At 39.0% G+C, this 27,001-nt stretch overlaps 2 long non-coding RNA genes across 2 annotated transcripts in view; one reads left to right on the top strand and one right to left on the bottom strand.

The window, feature by feature from the left end:
• The window catches only part of LOC106728063, a 105,170-nt gene extending 83,087 nt beyond the window's left edge, over positions 1-22,083 (bottom strand). The window contains exons 1-2 of the long non-coding RNA XR_001364307.1: positions 22,068-22,083; positions 4,219-4,225 (exon numbers count right to left, since the gene is read on the bottom strand). This is a non-coding gene — a long non-coding RNA (uncharacterized LOC106728063). The remainder of the gene's footprint in view (positions 1-4,218; positions 4,226-22,067) is intronic.
• The window catches only part of LOC106728065, a 122,643-nt gene that overhangs the window by 48,049 nt on the left and 47,593 nt on the right, over positions 1-27,001 (top strand). Inside the window, exon 3 of the long non-coding RNA XR_001364310.1 lies at positions 14,899-14,904. This is a non-coding gene — a long non-coding RNA (uncharacterized LOC106728065). The remainder of the gene's footprint in view (positions 1-14,898; positions 14,905-27,001) is intronic.

The following is a 27,001-nucleotide window of genomic DNA, read 5'->3' as shown; positions in this document are numbered from 1 at the left end:
CATTTCTTTACAGAGAGGCCTTCTGGGATCGCCCTATCTACAGTAACAGCCCCCTTACACTGCTTTTTTCTTTATTGTAGTGCTTATCTCAACAGACTGATTAAATCTTCGGTCCCTCACCACCCTCTCTCGCTCTATTCAATGACAAGAGGCACTTTTTGATGATTTTTTTCTTTTCCCATTAATGAATCCCCAGCACCTAAGTACCTGGTACATAGCAGGCATTCCAATTATTGTTGAACCAATGTACTGAATATAATCACTTTTATCATGCCATTCAGAAAGTCACAGGTGACTTTCACCACCACCTTTACCTTTGTCAGCCCCTGGCATGGCCCTTTTCCTTGTGAATCAGGTGAATGACAGCCACTCGGCCCTTCCCCTGCCCCCAGTGAATTCTGACAAATCTCCACTCCCTTTCTCCCTAGTAAAAAGAGAGAGGAGGCTTAAATATACATATTAAAATTCACTAGGAGTTATTTACCTTGTGTTATTAAAATATTACTAAGTGTTGTTCAGGCTGCCTATTGCTCACTGTCAACAGGTTTAAATCATCCTCCTAAGCTTTCTTTTTGCAACATTTGTTATTTTAAGAGGAGACACTCTCTTAGAGCAAAAAATAAGAGTGCTTCTTTGACATCTATGTCTTCAGGGAGGAGAGTATGTCCAGCCATTTACTGTAGGCATGTTTCACAGAGCTTAAGAGAGAGCCCATTGTAGGAAATCACTGCAGTCTCATCCCATTAGACCTCCCATTCAATTTCTTAGGTTGTGTTTCATTCTGAAAAGAGCTTTTCATAAACCAATTCTTTGGACCTTGGAACCTACATTTTGCTTGGAGAAGGACTGAGTATAAAACCACGTTTGTTAAATGTAAGCTCTCCAATCGGTGGTTTGTTTTGTTTTGTTTTGTTTCTGGAATTATAGACAAATGTTAAACTTTGAAATGCCATCTCTTCATTGCCAAATAGCCAGTCCTTTCCTCAGGAAATTGCTGGTTCTAAAATCACTGATTGTATCTTTTCCATTGCTCCACATTCCCAATATGAAATTTTAGTAATTGTAACTTGGCTGGAATAAACAGGAAAAAAAATCTCAAAGCCAGGCATTTTATAAATAGATGTCTTGTATTTTCATTAAAAATATTTTTAAATATTCCTTGTTTGAAACACAGTATCTCAAAGTCTATTACTAATTTGAAAAGATATTTTCAACAGATGGAATGTTTTAAAAAGAGATTATACCTTTATTATAAAGAAAAACCTGAATAGTTCGGTGAGGTTATAATGTTTCTCAACAATGGGCAAATTTTAGAACTGTGGCTTTCTTCAGACTACTGTATCAAATAAATGTTTTATTTTATTTCATCCACAGTGTTACAAATTGTGGTTAAAATTATACCCCTGCCAAAAATAAAAAATAAAAGTTACTGAGCACTAAATTGTGGTTAAAATTATACCCCTGCCAAAAATAAAAGTTACTGGGCATGACAATTTAAAGTTAAAACTACATGAGTAGTTAGAAGAAAACATAACAGAATAGCTTCATGACACTGGACGTGGCAATAATTTATTAGATATGACTAACAACATAGGCAACAAAAGCTAAAATAGATAAATGAGACCACATCCAACTTAAAAACTTTTGCGCATCAAAAGATACAATCAACAGAGTGAAAAGGATATATATGGATTGGGAGAAAATATTTGCAAATCATATATCTGATAAGGCTTTAGTATCCAGAATCTGAAAATCACTCCTACAACTCAAAAGCAAAAAAATCTAATAACCGGCTTTTAAAAATGGGCAAAGGCATGGATGGACCAGGAGAGTATTATGCTAAGTGAAATAAGCCAGTCAAAGAAAGATACGTATCACATGATCTCACTCATATGTGGAATCCAATGAAAATAAACTGATGAACAAAATATTGGCTTCTTTTACTTTTACTATAGGTTTTTAGTCCACTAAAGGGAAAGGAGACTCTCCATGCATGGACCAGCCTGACTTAAATCGTTCCCTATACGTATTCTTCTGTGTACTACAGCACTCTCTCACTTCTTCAGGTTGTTACAGATGAATGTATTTTTTTTAATCCTCACCTGAGGGTATGCTTATTGATTTTAGGGAGAGGAGGAGAGAAGTGAGGAGAGCGAGAGAGACAAGTATATCAATGTGAGAGAGAAGCATCAATCGATCGGTTACCTTTACATATGCCCCTCTGACTGGGGATCAAACCCGCAACCTTTTGGTGTACAGGACTTCTATGTTGACAACCACATTCATAACGTCATTATGGGGAAGGATCAAAAGTTATTTAGAAAGAAAATTATAATAGTAAGAAATAAGTTAATGATAGAAATTTTTTATAAAATATGGCATAGGCCAAGCATTGAAATTATTAATCATATATATTATACACAATGTGTCCATACAAAATAACAGACATGCTTATATCTTTTATCAAATAAAATAGGCTAAACTAAAATGCTTTTAAAAATTGTTTTAAGTTAAAAAATACCGCATGCCCCGGCCGATGTGGCTGAGTTGTTGGAGCATCGTCCTGTAAAAAAACTTTCCAGATTAATATGTCTAAATATTTTATTTATAGATATTTTATTGGCTCTATTTTTATAATAAAACTCGTTTTAATATGCATGTCCTTAAGAATGCTGTCCTAGTAGTCCATCAATTTGTTGTATTAAAATAAAATGTTAAAGTATTAAAATACTAAATACATAATCCTAAAATACAGAAAGTACATAAAATACTAAAGTATACAAAATATTACCTTTTTTTCCTGTTAAATTTACTGCACCACCAAATTGTATAGGCCAGTGCTTCTCAAACTTAAACAGGCATCAGAATCACATTAGAGCGCTTATTTAAAATACAGATGGCTGGGTCCAACCCACCGAGTTTCAGCCTACTCGGCAGTTCTGGGATTGACCCAATAATCTGAGTTTCTCGCATGTTCTCGGGAGATGTGGATGTTGCTGGTCAGGAACCAGAATTTGAGAATCCTTACTAAAAATATTGTTATTTTCCTATAATAAGCTTAGTAAATGTCACAAGAGAAAAATTTGAATAAAATACATTTCTCATTAAAAAATATTATCAACCTCAGATTTATTCCTTGTTTATAGATGACATGTGTGTTTGTTTGCCTAGGCATGCAGCTCAGCGGACAACCCAGTATATCACAGCATGAGGTTCAGCACAAGGTTGGAATGCTTCCCAAGGGCCAGCCTGAGGCATGTGGGCATATGGGCTTTTCATGTTGGCAGTTCCCTTTTATGCACAGTACATAGGATTCTGGTAAAATCATATGTCATTTCACAAGTTCAGAAATGAGTGGATAGCAATTCACTCATGAACATGAGCCACTGCTAGTAAGTGGTCTGCTCAATGCTGCCTTGCAAAACAGAAACTGACACCTGTAGATTTCTTATTTTGTTTTCTGTGAGGCGATTTATGGAAAAGAGGGACCAAAACAAGCGGATCGTATTCATAAACAAGATGTAAGAGTAACACTAATTAACACTGATTCTTAGCAAGAGAACCAACACCTTTCCACTACATTGAGCACTTAAAAAAAAACAAAAAAACAGAGTTTTAGCATGTAATACTTTCGTCTCATTTATCCTGACAGAACTAAAAAGAAGTTATCTGAGAGCCTGCAAATCACAAATCAACACCTTTCTAGGCTAAACGTCTCCGTTTTCCTTTTGTTGACAAGGTTAGTAGACAAGCCCCCCAGCCAGCTCTGAGATAACTTCAGGGAGTTCTGCCCGGCAACCTCACCTTCTCTTCCAAGGCTAAGCACGGCTTTCCTCGCGATGCAGCTCGGTGCAGACAGACACCTTGCCTGGCTTTGTTGGGCACAATTTGAAAGAAGGAACTGAAGTGTTAGCCATTCCTGAGGAGCCTGACCTTGTGCTGGGGGATGGGGTCAGATTGCTAAATAAACAGACAGGGTCTCTGCCCTGTGCATCAGGTGTGAGGGCGGAGATTGGCACGGAGCCAACCGGGGCAGGAGTGAACGTCATACTATGCTTAGTATGTCCCAGAACACAGATAGCTCTCTTTAAAAAGCACTCATTGATGGACTTGGCTATTTTGTGATGAAAGGAAACTTAAAATGTGCCAGACGTAGCCCTTTGGAGTCGTTCCATCCATAAGTATCATAGGAACTGCCAGGAAATTCACTCATATAACTGATTTCCTCCTACATTTCAAGGTTTCCAGGAAAGGAAGCATTTCGGATGCCAAGTTTCATATAAAAGTCACCACTTGGCTTCATGATCCAGAATGCATTTTCTCTAATATAAAATATAAATGTGATAAAGATGTATGTTATGTTACATATTTTTTATTAAACTGAGCCAGACAACCAATTTGACTCATTTTTTTTTAAAGAACAGAACGAACCAACTGTTGACTTCAACTCGCTTACAAACCTGGACAAAAGTTTTAAGAGGGTGTGTGTTTCTCTGTGTAGCTCCAAAATACTTTCACAACTAAAGACCATATTTGGTGAAGAGATTTGTTCCACTTAACTCAATAAACACTAAAGTGTGAGCTTAATCCATCTCCATAAAGGGAAGTGGAAACTATATACAGGGGTGGGGCAAAAGTAGGCTTATAGTTGTTTGTATGTGAAATAATAAATAATAATTCAAGAATAAATTGTGTTTCTCAAACTCACAACTATAAACCTATTTTTGCCCCACCCTATATTATGAGTGTGGTGGTAGTTGCATAATCCTAAATATCTGTCAAAACTCATCAAATTATACACTTAAAATTGAGAATTGTCATTAGAGGGATGTAAAAATATATAGCCCTGACCATCTCTCTCTCTCTCTCTCTCTCTCTCTCTCTCTCTCTCTCTCTTCCTCTCTCTCTAAAATCAATAAAAACATATCCTTGTGTGAAGATTAAAAAACAAATAATAAAGTATGCTGGAATGAATACCAGCCCTGCACTTTGAAATTTTCTAAAAGCAGCCAAAGATGTTGACATCTAAAGGGCTATTTTCAAATCTCATTGTGGGAGACCTCTCCCCTCCCTTCAACAATGCTTCCAAAGATTGAAAGATAATTTGAATCCTGGGAGAAAGAGAAGAAAAAATAGATATCTGTAATCAACTAAAGGAAGCTCAGCCTGGGAAAATGTGGAAACCACCTCCAGCGTCTGGCTCCTCTTCACTGGAGGAGGAACCTGCTCACTTGTTGAAGAATCTGAGAGGGAGCTCAGGGAGGGTGTGCTGATTGGGGAATTACAATATGACCACAGGAGTCACATCTAAAAATTGTGGTGAAAAACATTACTAAGGGGGGTATATTTGACTACCAAATTTCAAACTAAAAAGACACATGTACATTTCTATTTCTTGAATTCAAAAAGTCATTTAATTAGAACTCCAAGGTACATCTTGGACTTTAATAAAACAGCAAACAGAGCTGATACCAGAGTGCCTTAAAGATGGCCTATGATTCTCTGAAGACTTGTGCAAAGAACAAAGATCACATTTTTACAGAAGCAAAGCAAATGACTTAAACAGACATATTTTCAGGATCTTTCAACCCAGTTCTGAACTTCATGTCATTTGAAACTAAGATTATCTAAGAAGTAAAACATCAATTTAAAAAAAAACAAAACTTTTTTTGAAGGAAGAATGAGAGCTTCAAGGACCAGCAGTATGTGTATATTCTTAATGGCCTGTCAGGTACTCAAGTAAAGATGAGTCAGATAAAAAGAAAAATGGAAAAATTCATAGCTGTGTACTTGTGGTAGAAATGCTGTGTAACATGGATGGTTTGCAGTCAGTAAAGACCAGCATGATCAATAATGGGGAGTCACAGCACCTGAAATGACAGAAGTCTAAGCCAGGCCGACTGCTTAAAACCAAAACTGGAGTGAGCTGCCCCTCTGCAAGGAGCTGAAATAAGGTAAGCTGAGACTGCTGCCTGAGGATGTCTGCACACGGGAAGAAGCAATATCAGCTTCCCAACCAGGACCTCAGTCCCATGTCCACGGCTCAGTGATCCTAATGATCAGAGTGAAACAGAACACTCAACATAAGACCTGGGGGTAGCTGAAAAATTGCTAGGTAGGAAGTGTAAGTGCAGAGAGAGAAAATTAATAGAACTCAAGTTGTAGCCGCAAACCAAAATTCCAATGTACTAAAAGAGCCAAACAAAGGAATAATTGGGAAAATGAATTTACTCTAAGCAAAATAAAAATGAAACAATGGGGCAATATGAAGTTCATGTTAAGTCAGAATAGAGAGTTCATTCGTGGTTATTCTGTGGAATAAATATACAAGCCCATGTATGAGAACATTTACGCAGTGTTATTTGCAGTAGCAAAAGAGCTGAAAGTCCACTAATTTAGGGTTAAAAAATAAATTATGCACAATGGAAAAGTATACAGTAGTCAGATGTAATATATAGCAACAAGGATAGAGCTCAATATTAATGTTGAGTGAAATACAGTGAAACTTACATACCAATGTAACTGTATATAATATATAATTGTGCACATTACAACACACAAAAACCAACACAAATTTTTCAACAACATACACAAACATCTAAGTAAATGCTGGAGGCTTGTGGGTAAGATTAAATTATTTGAGGATAGACTGAGGATAAAATTAATCATTTTTAAAACAATAAAACTCATGACAAGATTTGCATGGATTTATCGTAATGGTGTAGGATGACGTAAGAAATACAATCAGTCCTGGCTAGTGTGGCTCAGTTGGTTGGGCATCATGCCATGCACCAAAAGGGCACATGCCCGGGTTGTGGGCTTGATACCTGGTAGATGGCTAGTGTGGCTCAGTTGGTTGGGCATCATGCCATGTACAAAAAAAAAAGGGCACATGCCTGGGTTGTGGGCTTGATACCTGGAGGGGAGCTGCAAGAGGCAGCCAATCAATGTTTCACTCTCACATTGATGTTTCTCTCTAAAAATCAATAAAAAATCTTTTTTTAAGAAAGAAAACTGTAAAACATTTTTTAAAGAAATACAATCAGCTGGTCTAACCCACCTAAGGCTCTTTAAAAAAGAAGAATATGAATTAGTCAATCATAGTTTACCACTATATAGTCTCTCCCCTTCTGTAAAATTTCAACTGAGAATAAATTAAACACAAACTTTTAATAACTCCTTATTTCAAAAAAGAATTCTGAACCAACTACTGAACATAGAATACAATGAAGAAAAAAGAATTCTCTTCAGTGTGTGGGATGAGTTACTTCCACATCTCTTATTAGTTAATGGGGTTGCATAACTCAAGGATTTAAGACATTAACTCCAAATGGCAGGAAACCCCAATTAGAGGGATTTAAAGTTTCAATGTAACAAAAATAGGAAAGTTGTCCCCATGAAAGGCATTATCTGTCACTTTTTTAAAAGCTTTTTCCTTATCCTGTGAATGTGAGGGAACTAACCACATTTGTTCTCCACTAGTCCCTCTAGAAAAATTGATATTCATCCTGTGGGTTTCAAAAAAATACTCATTCACTTTTTAAAAAGTAAAATATGGTATACCTGAATAGCTGAGCACTTTTCATACCAAAATATCTTTCATGATTACTGTGCTTCAATACTATGCTTTGCAGAACAGGGTCGATTCCATGTCCCTCCAGTAGCCTAATGTGAATATCTAAACCCCTTCATGAGAGAAATAAACTCAGACAGTATTAAAATCTGATAGGCCCATCACACTGCCTCTCTGAACTTCTGTCTTGAAATAATCTCACAAATCGCTGAAGCATCTGGTGAGTATGTGTCTGTGCTGCTGCCCAGGAAACGCAGAAATTGTGCCTGGATTTTCCAGACAGACTGTGAGGTGATCCACGGAACGCTGGGAAATATTATAATGGGGAATGATCTAATGATGATGCTTTTGGACAATAAAATCCTGGCCTGAATTAGCACACAAAATTGTTTCCACCATTTAGTCTTAATGAAGAATTGCTTAATAACATCCTACTATTTAATATTCTCAATTAATAGAGAATTATTTTAATGGCGGGCCATTCATTAAAATGAATTTAATTGACAGGTAATTTGACTAAATTAATGTGGCACTAAACCAGTTAGGCCTATGGAGATTAATTTATGTAGTAACCACTTCCACTAGTATTAACATCTTCATTTAAATCCCTTTCAAACAAAAGTCTCTCCAACCTGTCAGGAAATTACTCTAGGTCAAATTCTCGCGTACAATCTCCTGTATCCCCTAACATTAAACTATGTTCCTAATTTGTTTTTATTTAAACCTTTCACCCCTTATAAAAACACAACACCTTTATTCCTTTACTTGTATATCCTCTTGGTTATATCTTCTGTTGCATTTCATACTCTCAAGATTTTTTAATCAATGGAAATTACATGAATTTATGTATCGCGTGTTTTGATCTTCATAATCCTCACCTGCAAAAGAATGCATCCTAATTAGGTAGGAAACTCTGTTATAGCAGGTTGGTGGCTTAGAACCTACTCCCCACACTGAGAAGGTAACTGAAAGGAATGGCTGCATGAGAATCACTAACAGACTGAGATGCCTTCTCATTCCTCTGCCCCTACCAACAATCGAGTACGTGAAGCACACCCCACGTCGTCAATGTGTTGTTTTATATTCAGCAAATGCATTCCTACCAACTGCCCTACATGTTTTACCAACCAACTCTGAAAACAGATGAAATATATTTATACTCTCACTTGTTAGATAAGGAAATAGGGAAGGACATAATGTACTCAGTCATTTAACAGACACTGAAATCCACAAAGAAACACAGGGACTATGCTAAAGCTCTAGAAACACAGATCAGCATAAAACATAACCCACCTGTCTACAGTTTATGGTAAAGAAAGAGGAAACAGATAAGCATGTGAAAAAGAAAAACTACGATTTAGGGAGGGCCCCTGTATTATGTCAAATGCTATACTAGGTGGCTAACATACAATATCTCCTTTAAATTTCACAACAATCCAGCAATGTTGTCTTTAGAATTAAGAAAAATTAAAATTTAAAGAGGTTAGCAATTAGCTCGAGATCTTACAGCACAGGATCATATTCGAACCCTCACTACAGGATTCCAAAGCTTGCCTTCCAGAATAATAATTAGTGCAATAATGAGTTCTATATGCTCTGATTAAAAAAAAAAGAGTACATTAGGAATTTGGGGTTTAATGGCAAAGGGAACAGGGAAAGGTGGAAAAGGAGGTTTCATAGGAAAGAGCTTTTATCAGTGTGATAGAATGCTAAAAATGACCCTGCCCAAAATGCTACATCCTAATCCCTAGAATATAATGAGATATTGTGGCCATGACTAGATTATGTTATATGATCTGGATAAAGAGATTATCCATATGGGCCAAATCAAAGCATATGAGTCCTTAAGAGCAAGACTGAGTGGTGGCAGAAGTCAGAGATATTAGAAACATGAGAAAGATACAGTGTGCCAATGTTGGCTTAAAAATGGATAGGGTCACATGAGCAGGAAGGTGGGCAGCCTCTAGAAGCTGAAAGCAACCCCCACTGACAGCCAGCAAGAAAAAGAGGGCTTTAGTCCTACAACCACAAGGCACTGAATTCTGCCAACAGCCTGACTGAACCGGGAACAGATTCTTCCCTAGAGTGTCAGGGAAGAATAGCCTGGCAGCCTGATGTCAGCCTCATGATACCCTGAGCGTAGAAATCCCACTGAGCCCACCCAGGTGTCTGCAAAACCACAGCACTATGAGCTAATAAAGGAGTGCAGTTTTAAGCAAGTCAACGCGTGGTGATTTGTCCCGCAGTAGAAAACTGAGATATCAAGGAAGTAACTTCCGATGAGGTTATGAAAATCAGTGTGTTCCTCAGACCAACAGAAATAAGGAAAGGAGATTCACAAGTAGAGTGGGTGCAGTAAATGCAGTAGTTGCCCACCCACACCTCTTGGCCCTTACTACTAGGTGACTCCCCTCTCCCAACCCCCTACCCCTGCCAGGATCTGAGTCTCTCTTGAGGGCTTCCTCCGAGTCAGGGAAGGCTGCTCTGCCTGGGCATGGCAGATCCAAAAGGTTCAGGATTAGCACAGCCAGGGAACAGCTTCCATGCCAACTTTATATTGCCATTTCACATTTACTCACGGGGAACCTTTTGTGTTCTCCAAGTCATTTCCAGGAGTGTTAATGAGGCACTAAGCAATAGCGTTTGGTGGTCTCTGCATGGTTTGATCATGCCAGCAGCACAAATGTCATTTCAACATCGTTGAAAAAAATCTTATTTTACCAAGTTCTAAAATCTCTAATTATATTGAAAAGAAATTCCCCAAGAAAAAACAAAGCAGTATTATTTTTACTATTGCTCGGAAAAATATAATATAGTTCAATGGTGCATGGGAGAATGTTTCCACCACAGCATCTTAATACCATCACCATCACACAAAAGGACAAATTTTGGCACAAGTTTAAATAGGTAGGTAGGTAGACAGAAAAATATATAATACAAATATTTATTCTATGGTATATCATTAATGCAAAATGCTACTATTTCACTAACACTTAATCAAGTAATCTTTTTGTTGCATTCATGTCTTCAAATGGAATAAATGGCTCCAAGTCATGGGTTGCTATTTTCCTTGGTATATTGTTTGTGTTTCTGTTACGTTAGAGGGGTCTGACATTAAAAACAAGAAGGAAAAATGAATGGCGGGGCCTTACGTCATCCAGAGAAGATATCAGAAGCTTCTTAATAGTAAACGATATTTATCAAATGTATTGCCAAAAGGTTTAGAAACATACCCATGGAAATATGCTATCTGTTGATCTAAAAGTATTTCTCACCTGTACAAGAGCGTTCGTATAGACGACACGCGGAGCGGCATAAACAAATTTCCTCTCTGCCTCCCATATCTATTCAATTTAGAAATCCCAACAAGCCTTTCTTCTTTTTGACCTTGCAACATTAATATTGATATGAAAAGATGATATTTCTGCTTCCTGCTTCAGTCCTAACAAATAACTCCAGAGCTATACAAACTTTTCTTCCTCTGTTAATTTTTAGATTTTCAATGGCATCAAATAAGGAATGCCATGGTGAACCTTAGAGCTTTCAGAGAACTGTTCCTGCCCTCAAACTAAAGAAAGTTCACTGTTAAGAAAAGCAGTGCTGTCAGGCCAGTGTTGTTCAGTGGTTGATCGTCAACCATGAACCAAAAGGCCATGGTTCCATTCCCCTGGTCAGGGCACATGTCTAGGTTATGGGCTTGATCCCCAGTAGGGGGTGCGCAGGAGGTAGCTGATCAATGATTCTCTGTCATCATCTTTCTCCCTCTTCCTTCCTCTCTGAAATTAATAAAAAAAATTTTTTTAAAGAAAAATAATATCATTGTCTGAGGCACAAATGAACGGCAATCAAATTAAAGAGAGGGAATAAAAGGAATTCAAGAAGAGGTTTGATAAATAAAATACAACCTAAAGGATTAAATTTGTTCCCAGAATTTTTCTTTATTATTTCTTCAATTCTAAGATCGGACTGATTTTAAGAAGCCCTGATCAATACAATAACACTTTTTGAGAAGGGTAAGTCATTTACATTGAATTGTAAGCTGCATCCTGTTAGGGGGCAGGAGAGAATGTGAGAAAAACATAACTAAGAAGAAATATGTTACTTGTCAGACTGTTTTCCCTGACTGTGCTCAATTGCAGGCACTGATGTGTCCAAGCTGCTCACTCAGCTGTTTGCTGTGTTTGGTAGTGATTAGACACCCCCGTCCTTACTCCGAAGCCTGAGGTGCCCACTGAACTGTGCCACTCCTTCCTCCCAGAGCATGTGGCTGATCTATCTAACTGTGCCCTCAGTTCTCTGAGTGTCATAAAGGTCCAGCACAGTTGACTAGGACCCAGTGACAGCCTCGCCTTCCTCTGCTCTTGCCTGAGAATCTTACCTGTGTGCTCCTGACCAGCAATGCCAATGTTCACCAGGAACTTGTTAGAAATGCAGTCTCACATCTCCCCTCCAACCTCACGCCTGGCCTACTGAATTAGAGACTCTGAAGGCGAGGTGTTTTTTTTTTTGGTTTTTTTTTTGTTGTTGTTTGGATTCTGACCTAAGACCAAATTTGAAAACCACCTAGCTAAATGATTGCAAAGGGAAATTCCCTCTGTAAAATAAACTTAATGGACTGGTACACATAGGCAATAGTTATAAGAGATTGCTATAAGCCAGGTACTCTTTTAAACTCTTTACAAGTCTTAAAGCCATTTAAGTCCTCAAAAAAACCTGATGAGGTACTTACTGTTATAGTTATTCTTATTTACACTTTGAAAACTGACGCAAAGAGGTTCCACCATTCAAACACACAGATATGGTATAGAGAAGCAGGGTTCAAGCCCAGGCATCTGCTGCAGAGACTGGCTCTCAGCCACTTTGCTGCGCAGCCTCTGACCACCTGTGCATCTCAGAGGTCCAGCAAAGATTCCATTGGAGCAGTGGGCACCCTAACAGGAAGGGACCCTAACACAGGCTAATAGAAGCCTCCAGGCAAAAAGCTGAGATATCCCAGTTTCCCAGATGAATAAAAATAAGGGAAACCTCAGTGATCTAAACTTTGTTGATTTGGAATAATTGGGTTAAATTGTATCTAATACATAATGAATGTAAAGTAATATTTTTCCTTATGAATTTTCAGGCTTCTACTCACAAGTAAGGAAATCCAACTTAAAAACCAATCACATTTCATAAAGCAAGGGCCCCAAAGATGGACATTCCCTTCTTGTGCCTTTGAACCTAAAGGAATAGTTATCTGTTTTTGCCCTGTGTCAAACACTCTCAATCAAAAGAAGTAATACTGGGAGCGACCATCTGCAGAGGAGAGACCCAGAGAAACTACCTGAAGACTCTGCTTCCGGTGAACTTGGGTCGAGACCTGGTGGAGTAGCCTGGGCATGGGGAGCTGTGTTGCCATGGACGTTTTGGACAAAACTGAATATCAAGGACCTTTTGACATGTAACAAATATCTCTATGAAAGAGTTGAACACAACCAAATGTCTGCTAATCACCTAAAGAATATCAAAGACAGAAGTAAGAAACTCACAAAAAGACAACAACCCACAAAACCTCATACACACAGTCATCAGTATGGTGATTACCAGAGGGAAAGCGGGGTATGGGCGGTAGAAGAGGGGGAAGCAGGGATAAATGGTGATGGAAGGAGACTTGAATCGGATTGGGGAACACACAATACAAAGTACAGATGATGTTTTTCCTTTCACATCCTATAACCAAGCAAAAAATTTGAACTCTTTGGTATTTCAAGATATATTTCAAAAATTGTATTTCCTATGTCATTTCCAATTACAGGGTGGGGCAAAGTAGGTTGTAGTTGTTTGTAATGGAAAATAATTTAATAATTAATAAATAGTAACACAAGAATAAACTCTTTCGTATACTCACAACTATAAACCAACTTTCCCCCACCCTATATATAGAAATAATTCCAAAGGATATTACGTAAATAGGATGGTTTAGATCACATGGAAGCCCCTCTTCTTCAAGACAGGTTAGATTCTGAAAATGTTGTTCTAATTAAATCTGCAGATTTGTAACTTCTGACTAATAGGGGTTTCAGTTTTCTGTTCCCACAAGCATTTCCTCAAAGTGAGAGGACAAATTAGCCCTTTGAAATGCTAAGGCCAGTCATAGCCTTCTCCTCTTTGGTGACATAATGTCATCTTCCTTTTCCCTCAAAAATTGACCAGTTTCATCTCTATTGAAAATATGTTGAAGCAAGGTTTGAAGGGAACCCCTTGGCACCTTTCTAGGTACACTAATTAACTCCCATTAGTTTAAGGTGCTACAGAACCCAATGGGGTTTAACCTAATAAGCCTTGCTGTACAGAAACCAACCTTCCATCCATAGGTCTTTCCTGTGCTCAGTTTTAAGTACTCGGACAGTTTCAGAGCACCAGCATTCAGCGGACAGAAGGCACTGCCTTTGGAACCAGGCAGTTATGGAGTAGGCAGTCCCTTCACATCCACTCAGATTCAATTGCTTGTTTGGCTTTTTAAATTAAATTTCTTAGGATAATCTTAGTTAATGACATATAAGTTTCAAGGGTACTGTTCTATAATACATCCTCTGTATACTGCATTGTGTGTTCACCACCCAAAGTCTAGTCTCCTCCTGTCAATATATATTTGATCCCCTTTCCCCTCTGGTAACCACCATTCTGCTTTCTGTGTCTATGAGTTTGTTGGTTTGGTTTATTGTCTTCTGTTTTATATCCCTAAATGAGTGAAGTCATATAGTTCTCGTCCTTTTCCATCTGACTTGTTTCACTTAGCAGGATACTCCCAAGATCCACCCATGTTGTCATAAATGGCAGATGGAAATCATTTCTTATGGCTGAGTAGCATTTCAGTGTGTGTGTGTGTGTGTGTGTGTGTGTGTGTGTGTGTGACATCTTCTTTATCCAATCATCCATTGAAGGACATTCAGGTTGTTCCCATATCTTGGCTACCATGTATAATGCTTCAATGAACATAGGGGTTCTTCTTTATTTGTATCTGAAACTCATTCCCTGAAACATCCACCTATCTGTCCCTGTTCTTCCCTTGGGAGCCTCAGAGTAAGGCAACTGGGTGGAAAAAACCACTGTGTGGTGATGAACTGAAATACAGCCTGATGTGTAAAAATTCTTCCCCAGCGGAGCAGACTTTACGCAGCATGTGGAGTTCAGCCTGGAGACACCAGCAATACATGGTTGGCTCTGAATTTCTTTCTCTGGGTGACTGCCCCACCCATGTGACCCAAGCTTGTTAATCAAAATATTCTATTGCCCTGGATGGCAAGATCATTTTGGGTACAGACACTGGGAGGGCAGGAAGGCAGTCTCCGGTTCTGAGACTGCAAGCCGTGTTTGACAATGATGCTGTGCGGAGCCGGATCCTGAAGGCAGCACTGGCCCCATTATCTGAAACTCTGGATGCCTGCAGCTATACCTTCATCTTTTGGACTTTCTTGTTCAATGAACCAATAAGGTCAGTTTTTAAATTAGTTTAAGTTGGGAGTTTCAATCACCTTCCACCAAAAGAACTTTGTCAAATACATCCAAAAGGGACAATTTTACCTCCACAAGTTATCCTTCATTGGCTCTCACTGGGAGAGAAAGCTAAGAGGAGTGCTGATAGGTGGAGGAAGCCAAGTGTAGAGAAATCAGAAGTTGAGTGACAGGCACAATGGCAAACTGGAAAGATGAGAGATGAACTGTCCCCTGGACCTACCTTAATTTATGCAGAAACTTGCCTGCATTGTAGGATTTCTGGAGTGTTTGAAGGGCCATTATCCACCCCCAAAATATCCTTCATTAATGATCTGTGATGTTGCCAAGTTTCTTTTCAAAAATAGAGTCTTTGATTACAAAACTGGAGATCAGATGTTAATATCTCTGGCAAGCTCAGGTTGGAGGAGGACAGGAATCAGGAAAATATTAGGAAGGGGTTGTCCTCAAAGTGCCTGGGCAGTGGAGGAGACTCCAGTGACGATCTCTGCCCACTTCATGTTTTCCTGAGAACAGGCCCTGCGGTCACAGCCCCACTTTCTGGAGCAGCCAAAGAGGACCCTGCCTGTAGCTCAGCTCCGCAGGAGGAGTGATTCCTGGCTAATGCCATAGTGTTCATTGAAAATATCCATGAAGATTTCTAGAGAGGTTTTCAGGACAAAAGTATGTCCCCAAATATTTCACTTGCTAGTCCCAGAAAATTGCAGTATATTATTTAATAAAGATAAATTTATCCACTGACAATAATTAAATCTAAATGGTAAGTAACTAAAAACACCTAATGCAGCGTCTCACCCGAACATTCTGCCTTGTTACACCTTTACTCCTCCTCTATGGTTCTGCATATTTCTCCATGTGCATCTATTGTCAGTAGGCTACTAAATATATGCTCAGAATAAACTGCCTTCCATCTCTCAGATATTTCCGTTTGCCTTCTCACCTTCTGTGCTGAAAAGTCTCTTCTACAAATACTCTCCATGAAAGGTGGCAAAGAATTGAAATGACATTTCACTCGCAGTGAGTCAGTGTCTCTTCTCATTGAAACAGCATAAGCTCTTCAGAAATATGACGTAAGTGCTGCCATATACAGGAAAGTGTAAGACTTTGTAAAATGGTAGTCCAGAGCATGGGAATTTACCAGTGACACCCTCCCCTTACTCAATGATATGCCACTGAACGCTTTAGTGGGTTTTTGAATGAAGAAAATCTTTGGGCAAGTCTGAATACAGTGTGAATGTAATATGGCCCTGCTAATAGTATAAAAGAATCCTCAGGCATCTGAGATGATTTCCAGAGCCATAAGCCAAATTTATACCCTTCTGGACATTCTGTATTAAGGAAGTAGTTTCAGTCAGTCTTTCTTTTTTTAATAAAAAGAATTGTAGGGTAATTATATTATCATCTTTGAATGAATATAGGGGATGATTAAAACAATTATTGAGTAATGCCAGGTTCTGGGCACCAGGCAGGCATTGGGAATACTGGGATGAGTAGCCAAGAATGGTTTCTCTCCCCAAGTAGCATACATTCTTGCAGAGGTAGCCTCAGACATGAAACAATAATTTTAGGGTGTTGTAGAAACATAAAGCTAGTTAGAGGGATCTGGAAGGCTTCTTTGAGCAGGTAATAGTTAAGCTGAACCTTGAAGGATTAGGGAGTAATTAGCTGAGGGGGATGAGGGAGGGTATCCCAGATAGAGGGCAAATTTGTGAAAGACCCTAAGGGGGACAGAGGCCTGGGTTTCAAGGAAATGTGAGATCAGCAGGACTATAGCATGGAGGTATGGAGTCAGGGGCCAGGATATGGTAGGGTAAATATGTCCTTGAAGGTCATATTAAAGTTTTTTTTAACATGCTCAAATTAAACACATACCTATATCTGTTCTACCTGTAGATTCTTTTGAAGGTCATATTAAAGTTTTTTTTAACATGCTCAAACATACCTATATCTGTTCTACCTGTAGATTCTCCCATCTCAGTAAATGGCAACTCTATCCTTTTAGTTGTTTGACAAAATCTGTGACTTCCCCCTTTCTTTCATACTCTACACTGAATTCATCAACAAAACTTACTCATTCTATCTTCAAAATATATCCTTTACTGGACCACTTCTCACCATGTTCACTATAGCATCCAGGCCCAAGCCACCATTTCCTCTCTCTTGATTATTGTAATAGTCATGTAAATTGTCTTCCTATTTCTGCCCTTGCCCCCCCAGGAACAATCCTTTTGAAACATGACTCAGATCACATCACTGCTCTTCCCAAAGTCTCCAAAGGCTCCTCATCTCATTCAGAGTGAAAATCCAAGTCCTTTCTATGGCCTACAAGGTTCCTAGATGATCTGGTCTGCTTAAGTCTCTGACTTTGTCCTGATTACTCTCATGCTCATTCTGCAAGCCCCAGACACAGTAGCCTGGCTTTTCTTGAAAGGCAGACAGGATTCCCTCTCAGGACCTTTGCACTTGCTATTTCCTCTGCCCTTATTATCTTCCTTCAAATATTTGCATTGCTTACACCCTCAGTTTAAGTCTTTGCTCAAATGACTTACTAGCCTGTTTAAAATTGCAATCTGCCCTTTCTTTTCCTTTACCTGGTTTATTTTTATCTCTAATACAGCACATTAAATATTTGTACTTATTTACTTTGTTAAACTTACACACACACACACACACACACACACACACACATTTAGAGACACTGTGTGATCTCTGGGTCCTGGAATATTGCTTGGGACAGAGTAAGCACTCAATAAATATTTGTTGAATGAAAGTCTTCATCCTAAGAGCAATAATAATCCACTGAAAGGCTTTAAACATGAAGAGTCATGATCAGATATAAATTTTCAAGGTCTCTTCAGCTGCCCATGAAAAGAATATTCTAGGAGAAGGGGGCTAGATGTGGTGGGCCTAGGAGAAAACTAGCTCATCTTCATTTCTAAGAAGAGTTAGAGTTAACTGAAGAAGTGAGTCTCAATAGGTTGGTAATGACTCGGTGTGGTAGCCAGCCTCCAAGATGCCCCAATGATCCACACCACCCAGTATTACATCTTTGTATAATCCCCTCCCATGGTGAATGGGGCTGAACCTGAGGATAACTAAATACGACAAAGTGATCATACATGACTTCAAGTCCAAGTTATAAGAGGCCTTGAAATTTCCACCCTGGTGTTTTGAAACTCACTCCTAAAACCCTGAGCCACCATGTTAGAAGCCTTGCTACTCTAAGTCCTAAATGCTAGAGAGATCACATGGGAAGACCACATGGAGAAGTCCTGAGACTACATAAAGAGAAAGATGCCCCACCAGCCCCAAGCTGTTCTGGCCTCCAATCATTTGAGTTGTCCTAGACCAGCCTTGGGCAAACTACGGCCCGCGGGCCGGATCCGGCCCGTTTGAAATGAATAAAACTAAAAAAAAAAGACCATACCCTTTTATGTAATGATGTTTACTTTGAATTTATATTAGTTCACACAAACACTCCATCCATGCTTTTGTTCCGGCCCTCCGGTCCAGTTTAAGAACCCATTGTGGCCCTCAAGTCAAAAAGTTTGCCCACCCCTGTCCTAGACCCTGGAAACAGAGATGGGTTTTCCCACTGTGCCACGTCTGAACTCCTGGCCCTCAAAACCAAAACAAAAGTAGTTTAAGCCACTAAGTTTGAGAGTCATGTGCTAGGCAGCAGTAGATAACCAGAACACTCAGTGAAGACGTCTTGTTAGTGGAATTTCAACAACCAGGCATAGGTTCAGGGTTAACTAGCTTAAAAGACAGAATGTCTCAAGGTGCCTTCTGCATTTACAAGCCTAGTTAGCATGAGCAAAATGGATTCCTTTAGTAAAAGAAAATGGCAGCTGCTTCCACGTAGTTCTTAATATAAATTGTTAAAATTTTACCTGCATGATTTTTTCCCCAGAGAGAATTTTATTGTTCCTAAAACCTCCAAGCAGCTGACAATTTGCTCAGTTAACGGAGGGAACTGCATTACCATACCTTCCTCTTTCAACTAGTTAGCATGAGCAAAATGGATTCCTTTAGTAAAAGAAAATGGCAGCTGCTTCCACGTAGTTCTTAATATAAATTGTTAAAATTTTACCTGCATGATTTTTTCCCCAGAGAGAATTTTATTGTTCCTAAACCCTCCAAGCAGCTGACAATTTGCTCAGTTAACGGAGGAAACTGCATTACCATACCTTCCTCTTTCAACCCCCTGAAGAAGTTTAGAGCAATATCTCCTATTAGAGCATAAACCGGAACCAACATGATCTCTCAAAGACAATGAGTTAATTGTTTGCTCTGAAGTTCATCAAAAAACTAATTGGAACTGTTATTTCAGGAATATTTGATGCCTGGACTCTTTATTCTTTTTTATACAAATCAAAGACTAAATTGTGATATGAGAGACCTCAAATTATAAATGGAAATAGTAGCAAATGAAGTCTCCATTTTAAATCATGAACAGGGTTACATAATAGATAGCTTAAAATAAATGACAAAAAATACTGGTGATATTTCATTGGAACATGAAGACAGAAAGAAGATAAAAGGGTTCTACAATGACATATCAAGTTCTTGCATGAAATCCAAACATAGTTATTCTAGCGGCACTAATTAAATGGCATCTTGGAAAGCCTATATATCTGCAACAAATTCAACCTGGGATAAGCTATGCCAGATTGTTGTCCTGCCCACACTCTTAGCCATATGAAAAAGAAATGTGCCAAATTCTCCAAAGCCTAAACCTGAGCTACCTCGCCCCCCTAAGGGAACATTGACACAAATGCATATATAGTCCATCTCTTGCTTTGATTACTATGGGCTCTCCAAAGGCCACCCTGGGCTTTAGACTGCATAAGGGTGCTCGGCTATTGGTGAAAGCCCATGCCAAGGATACGGCCATATTAACAGGTCGACACCCTATCACCTACAAAATAGTTATATTTTCTTGGTCTGACACACAAAGCCCTCTATAATCTCACCTTTGCTTATTTCTCCAACATCATTTCTTCTTGTAACTTCTCTAATCACCAACACTCTTACTTGCATACACACACACACACACACACACACACACCCTCCAACAGTACTGAACTAGTTGCAGGTCTCTGAATGTACTATACTGTTTCAGATTTCCCCAACTTTGTTCATATCCCTCTTTCAATCTAGCATCTACAATATCCTTTAAGACTCAGTTTAAACATCACTTCTCCTATGAAACTCTTTCTCTCTCCTTCCCTCCAGGCAGACTCTGCCCATTCTCTCCTTCAAATCCTTAGCAAGCCCCATATATCATTCTTTCATTCTGTCTCCCTACTCCTACTCAACTGAGTCATTTAGGGGAGCAAGTAACCTTATTTGATTATTTCCATGTCAAAACCCCCATAAAACATAGGCCTGGACTCATATATGGAGAGAATGGGAGAGCCCTAGCCGGTTTGGCTCAGTGAATAGAGCCTTAGCCTGCACACTGAAGGGTCCGGGTTTGATGCTGGTCCAGAGCACATGCCCGGGTTGCAGGCTCGATCCCCTGTAGGAGGCGTGCAGGAGGCAGCCGATCAATGATTCTCTCTTATCCTTGACATTTCTCTCTCTCTTTCCCTCTCCCTTCCTCTCTGAAATCAGTAAAAATATTTTTTTTTAAAAAGAGAAAGAGCAAGAATGGGAGAAAGAGCAATAGCCTTCCAAATAAAAGGAAAAGATTTAAGTACCTTAGCTTTCAGGTACAATGCTATTGACCTAGTCCTGTGCAGAAAAAATCATTTTCCATTTCCTGTCATCAACATCACTTCGTAAATGAAGCCAAGCTACAGAACTGCCACAAGTTACCCTCAAATTGTAAATGACAGTTATTAGACATAATTTTGATTGACAAGTAAATAAAACCATGCCACAGAAGTTTGGGGACCACATAAATATCCAGCCTAGTTTACAAAACTCCCACCACACCAGATTGCAAAAAAAAACAAAAACCCACAAAAGAACAGCTAACCACTTTGCATGATTCCATTCAGCTGGCATTCTATAACAACACAGAATTCTGCTCCCGGATACTCTGTGATATAGACACATATCTAGTATTTTATTGAGGAGATGTCCTTGAATTATTAAGAATTTTTAAGAATTGGTCAGGACATCTGAAAGGGACTAGAAACCCAAAATGCCAATCTGGTGAGTAAATAAGAGAGAAGGTCAAGACGCACATTTAGTAAGGAGAAATGAATGACAAAGTTATTCACCTCTATCTCTAGGGGCAAACGGAGGCTAAAAATAGCCCAAGAGGGCAAAGTGCTACTTGCTTAGGATTGGCTTTCAGTCTTCACCCATTTTAGGCAGTGGCTGTTATCCCAGTCCACGGGGATCCTAACAATTTGAACATTTATAGAAGATTTGCCCCTGAGTGGAAAATGCCTTCAAATGTTGCGTTCAATAGAAATTTTCAAAGTAATATTATGGTCATTCAAGTTTCAGCTCAGCCTTTAAATACTGACTATGACAGCCACCATATAAAAATTATGGTCCATCTTATTATCTATTCAATTCTTTCTATAATTGGCCACTTATTTTGATGGACACATAACCTCCAAGAAATGAATGAGGCAGAAAATAAAGTTTTAAATTGATAACTACTGGACACTTTTGTCATTTCAGAGAACCCTTAAAGGCCGTTTAAAGTAGAGATTGCCGTGATGGCCAGAAGGGTAGGGGGACTGGTGAAGGTGGGTAAAGGGGGGAAATGGGGAATATTTGTAATAGTATCAACAATAAATTAAAAATAAATTAAAATCTTAAAAATGAATGTTCTAAGCAAAAGGAGCAATGAATTGAACACCAAAGAGCTGAAGGCCCCTCACATTCTTTTATGAGGGTTGATTAGGGTACTGGTTATTAGGGTACTGTTAGTGTTTTGGGGTTTTTTTCTTTCACAATTTAACTTGAAAATTAAAGTATCTGTTATTTTTTTAAGTAGAGATTAAACAAAAGCAGTATCTGGGAATTATGGAACAGATCTTTGGGAAATGGAACTATTTCTGCTTGAACATTTGGAAGGGAGATGAGTAACTGTCTTCCCCTCTTTATTTTTAATAATGAGTGATGGTCTTATATGTGGAGATAATGGGAGAAAGAGCATCTAGCATGTCCTTTCCCCTTTTTTGCGGGGGGGACAATTTTAAAGCTGTTTGTTCTGGAACTTCTCAAATATACTCGAAAGTTGAAAGAATGATCCACCTCCATAGACTCATCAGGCAGCATTAAGAATTAACAACATTCTCTCCTCTTAGTTTCACATATTCACTTGCCGACCTTTTTTTCCCCAGAGCAAATATTAGACTTTATATCATTTTATCTACAAATACTTCAGAATATATTTCTAACAAATAAGAACATTTAAAATAACAACAGTATCACTTTCATAACCAACACAATTTATAATTTTACCTTAATATCATCCCTACTCATTTAATTCTGATTAGCTCAAAATGTTTTTTACATGGCTTATTTAAATCAGAATCCCAACAAAATTCACACATTGTGTTTGGCTGATATATTTTGTAAGTTTCTTTTCATCTATAACATCTCCCCCTCTCTTTTTTTTTTCCCCACGACATTTGCTGAAGATTCTAGATTTGGCTGATTGTAACTTCTGGTATTATTTACAATGATGTGCTATCCTTCATATTTCCTAAAAACTAGTAGTTTAGAAACTGGACTAGATTCAGATTTAATTTTTTTTTTTTGGCCAAAAATATTTCAAAGGTGCTGCTGCGAGTCACCTTGGAGGCAGGTAACATCTGTCTGTTCCACTTTTAGTGATGTTAAGATTGATTAGTGGCTCGGATAATATCATCCTGAATCATCCATAATAAAGCACCCCATTAACATTCCACCTAATGATTTTAACATCTAGACTGCCTAGATCCCTTCTTTCATTAGGGGTTGAAAATTGAATTATCCAAAATCTTTCACTTCTTTATCTTCTACTATTCTTCGATTAAAAGAAGAAGAAGAAAGAAAAGAAAAGCCCTTTCTCACAGAAACAGAAAAGCAGGCCCTAAACTCTAGGAGCTGGTCTGATACGCCTAGCTGGACCTCAATGTTCTCTTGTTGGATATAAACAATCTCACAGAACATCAAGTCACCTTGTGACGTTGAAGTGAGATTTTTTTAAAAAAATACCTCATAATGTTGTTTAATAACAGGCAAACAAGGTCACTGTGCAGACCACAAAAAATCAAACGTCCTCCTTTTTCAAATACATGAATGACTGCAGCATCCGAGATGACAGCCTTAGCTTTGCTCTGGCATACCCTGTAAGACTGATTAAATACCAAATCATAGCATTATTTAAAGAAGATTTATTAAAATACCCAATCATAGAATTACCCTCCCTTCCAATCCAGAGCTAAGTCCCTCTTCTTTGAACCACCCCAACAACACCTAACCCCAGCATAAATCCTATAATATGTTCCTTCTAATACCCTATTTCTGAGATGCTCCAGGTCCCCAAAAGTTCAGTTTCCTTCTCTGCAACAAGTAATACATTTGACTTGCTGAATTTCAGATATGCTCCTGGTGGTCTATGACTTGGCAAATAAGGGTACAGGAGAAGGACATTCACACCTATATGGTTATCATAAAATACAGTCTATACAGGAAAAACAGGAAACACTCAATGCTTTCACTTGCACGGTGATGCTAGACATCATCTTAGACCCCTGCATCCCTCAGACCAAAGCCCCACCACCCTGGCCATGTCCTGGCCCCTGAACCTGACATGAAAGTCATGATTTATGGCAGCCATTTTAAAAAATATATTTTTATTGATTTCAGAGAGGAAAAGAGAGGGAGAGATAGAAGAATCAATGATGAGAGAGAATCAATGATCAGCTATCTTCTGCACACCCCCAGAAGATCAAACCTACAACCTGGACATGTGTCCTGACCAGAATCAAACTGTGATCTCCTGGTTCACAGGTCAATGCTCAACCACTGAGCCACACCAACTGGGCCATTTTTGAATATTCAAATATTTCCATCTTTTACCAATAGAAGCCCCTTAAAGTTGAATCCTATGCCCTATAGACATAACTCAAGAAGTGTTTAATTGCCCTAGCTCCGTGGTCGGCAAACTGCGGCTTGCGAGCCACATGCGGCTCTTTGGCTCCTTGAGTGTGGCTCTTCCTAAGCCTTAGGAGTACCCTAATTAAGTTAATAACAATGTACCTACCTATATAGTTTAAGTTTAAAAAATTTGGCTCTCAAAAGAAATTTCAATCATTGTACTGTTGATATTTGGCTCTGTTGACTAATGAGTTTGCTGACCACTGCCCTAGCCGGTTTGGCTCAGTGGATAGAGCATCGGCCTGCAGACTGAAGGATCCCAAGTTCGATTCTGGTCAAGGGCATATACCTTGGTTGAGGGCACATCCCCAGTAGGGGGTGTGCAGGAGGCAGCTGATCGATATTTCTCTCTCATCGATGTTTCTAATTCTCTATCCCTCTCCCTTCCTCTCTGTAAAAAAATCAATAAAATATATATTTTAAAAAAAGAAGTGTTTAATTGTTTATGCTTTCAGGCCCAAGTAGATGGCCCAGGTTTATTTTCTGCCTAAGACAAGAATATTAGTCTGGTTTCTCCAGAGAACAGAACCAATATGAGAGAGAGAGAATAAATAGATAGATTTGTTATAAGGAATTGGTTCATGCAATTATGAAGGCTGAAAAGTCCAAGACCTGCAGTTGACCAATAGTGTAGTTCTAGTCCAAGTCCAATGGCCTGCGAACCAGGAGAGCAAATGGTGCAAGTTTCAGTCTGAGTCCAAGTGAAAAGCAGAAGACTGTTGTCCCAGCTTGAATGCAGTTAGGCAAAGAGAGGGAATTCTTTATTTTCCCCATAGAAAGCTTATTTTAATTTTAGTATATCTCAGATCTACTCACAAAGGAAAAGTATTATTTTTAAAATATCCTTATAAATGAGAATTCTTTCTTATTCAGCCTTTATTCTATTCAGGCCTCTACCTAATTGCATGGGGCCCACCACTACTGGGGAGGGCAATCTACTTTACTCGGTCTACTGACTCATATGTTAATCCTATTCTGAAACACCCTCCCAGACAACGTAGGATCAATGTTTAGGCAAATATCTGGGCACCCCATAACTCAGTCAAGTTGATACAAAATTAATCGTCACGAAAGATAAATATCACATGATCTCACTCATTTATGGGATATAATGAACAACATAAACTGATAAACAAAAACAGATCCAGAGACAGAGAATCATCGATCAGACCATCAAACCTAATAGGGAAGGTAGGGGAGGATGGGGGTAAGGGGGAGAGATCAACCAAAGGACTTATATGGAGGCATATAGGCCTAACCAATGGACACAGACAACAGGGGAGTGAGGGCATGAGTGGGGGGGAGGGGGATAATGTGGGGATAAGGACACATATGTAATAACTTAATCAATAAAGAAATTTTTTTAAAAAAGAAATTTAAAAAAAAAACAGAATTAATCATCACAACAAATTAGCCATTACTCCATACTATCTTGCCTAAAGATAAGCTTTGTACTATATCGAGGGACAGGCAGGCCTGTATAAGAACATCATGGGTAGTTTCAGTTACCATACCTTTACAAGAATATAGACACAAGGTGGAGTTTCGAGGAAGAGCCATAAGAATGATTATAGAAATTAAAAATGTGTCCAAAGAGGGACTATTAAGAAACTTAATTAAAAAAAATAAGAACTATTTTATTACAAAGAGAGATGTTGGGCATTCAGCACCATGTTAAAAAATACTCTGCTAGAGAAAGAGATTAAAGCAAGAGATATTTGGCTACACCTAGAAAATGTCAAAATCATCCATTCTTAGGAATCTAGAAGTGGCCTATTCAAGTCTAGAAACCAGCTCTAGAGGATTCAGGAATTTACCTAAATGCCAATACCATGCCACTACCAATGCCAAGGTACTTTTGGGAAGGTAATTCTCTGTTGTTTAATTCAAATAATTCCTCTTCAGGTGCCAATGTGGAAAGCAAATAAGCCTCTCTCTAATCCATCCCTAAAGGCTCCACTGAAGCTGGTTTCTGGCAGCCTTTAAACAGAGGGGAGGGTGGCCGTGGGGCGGCCCATTGCTCCCTGCAGGGGGAGGCAGGCCAGCAGCTCCAGAGACCACTCTGAGTGTGGAAAGAAGCAACAAGCTCTCCAGTGGCTAGAGAACCCTAGCGAATCCCCTATCTTCCTCTTCCAGAAAGCTTGGGCCCTTCCTCATACAATTTTTAGAACCCACTCTTATTTCCAGGGGTGAGAACAGGGGCAAAAGAAGTGGGTTTAGTCATTGCAGGTACTGCTAACCTCTCCGCAGACTGCAGAATAAGCAGGTCCCTGTTTAATCTAAGGTCAAATAAGGCAGACGAGATGTAAGCAGGAGGACAGTGCTCCTCACAGAGCATACGTCTGCAGTTTCCAGTCATCCCAGAAAAGAAAGGATTAACAGGGCACTTAGAATAATCCCTCTCCTCTAATTTAGCAGCTGGAACTTGGGAGTTGGGTCACTGGAGGAAAAAGCACTGATCAGAGTAACTGTCTAAAAGGAGGATTTCCTCAAGAAAGGTCGACTCAAGGACAGTGGAACTGTGTTTTCATGAGCCAAGAAAGCAGGGTGGCGGAATTTCACAAGGAACACACAATGTGGCAGAGGAAATAACTCCAACAGCCTTCATAAAGCTGCACATATACGTTCCTCATTCCCTGCTAAAGCCCAGAAGCTACTTTCTGTTTTCATACCTTTTCTTTTTCCTTTTGGGTTGATAAGAAATGAAGGCAAGGTAAAAGACTGTTCCTTTTTTTTTTTAATCTTTAATTTCTTTATTGGTTAAGGTATTACAAGTGTGTCCCCTCCCCCCCCCCCCATTAACCCTCAACCTCCCCC

This window comes from Myotis brandtii, unplaced genomic scaffold, assembly GCF_000412655.1.
Source record: "Myotis brandtii unplaced genomic scaffold, ASM41265v1 scaffold115, whole genome shotgun sequence".
Lineage (NCBI taxonomy): Eukaryota > Metazoa > Chordata > Mammalia > Chiroptera > Vespertilionidae > Myotis > Myotis brandtii.
Note: the sequence above shows the minus strand (reverse complement) of the source record. Positions and strands in the feature narration are given on the sequence as shown.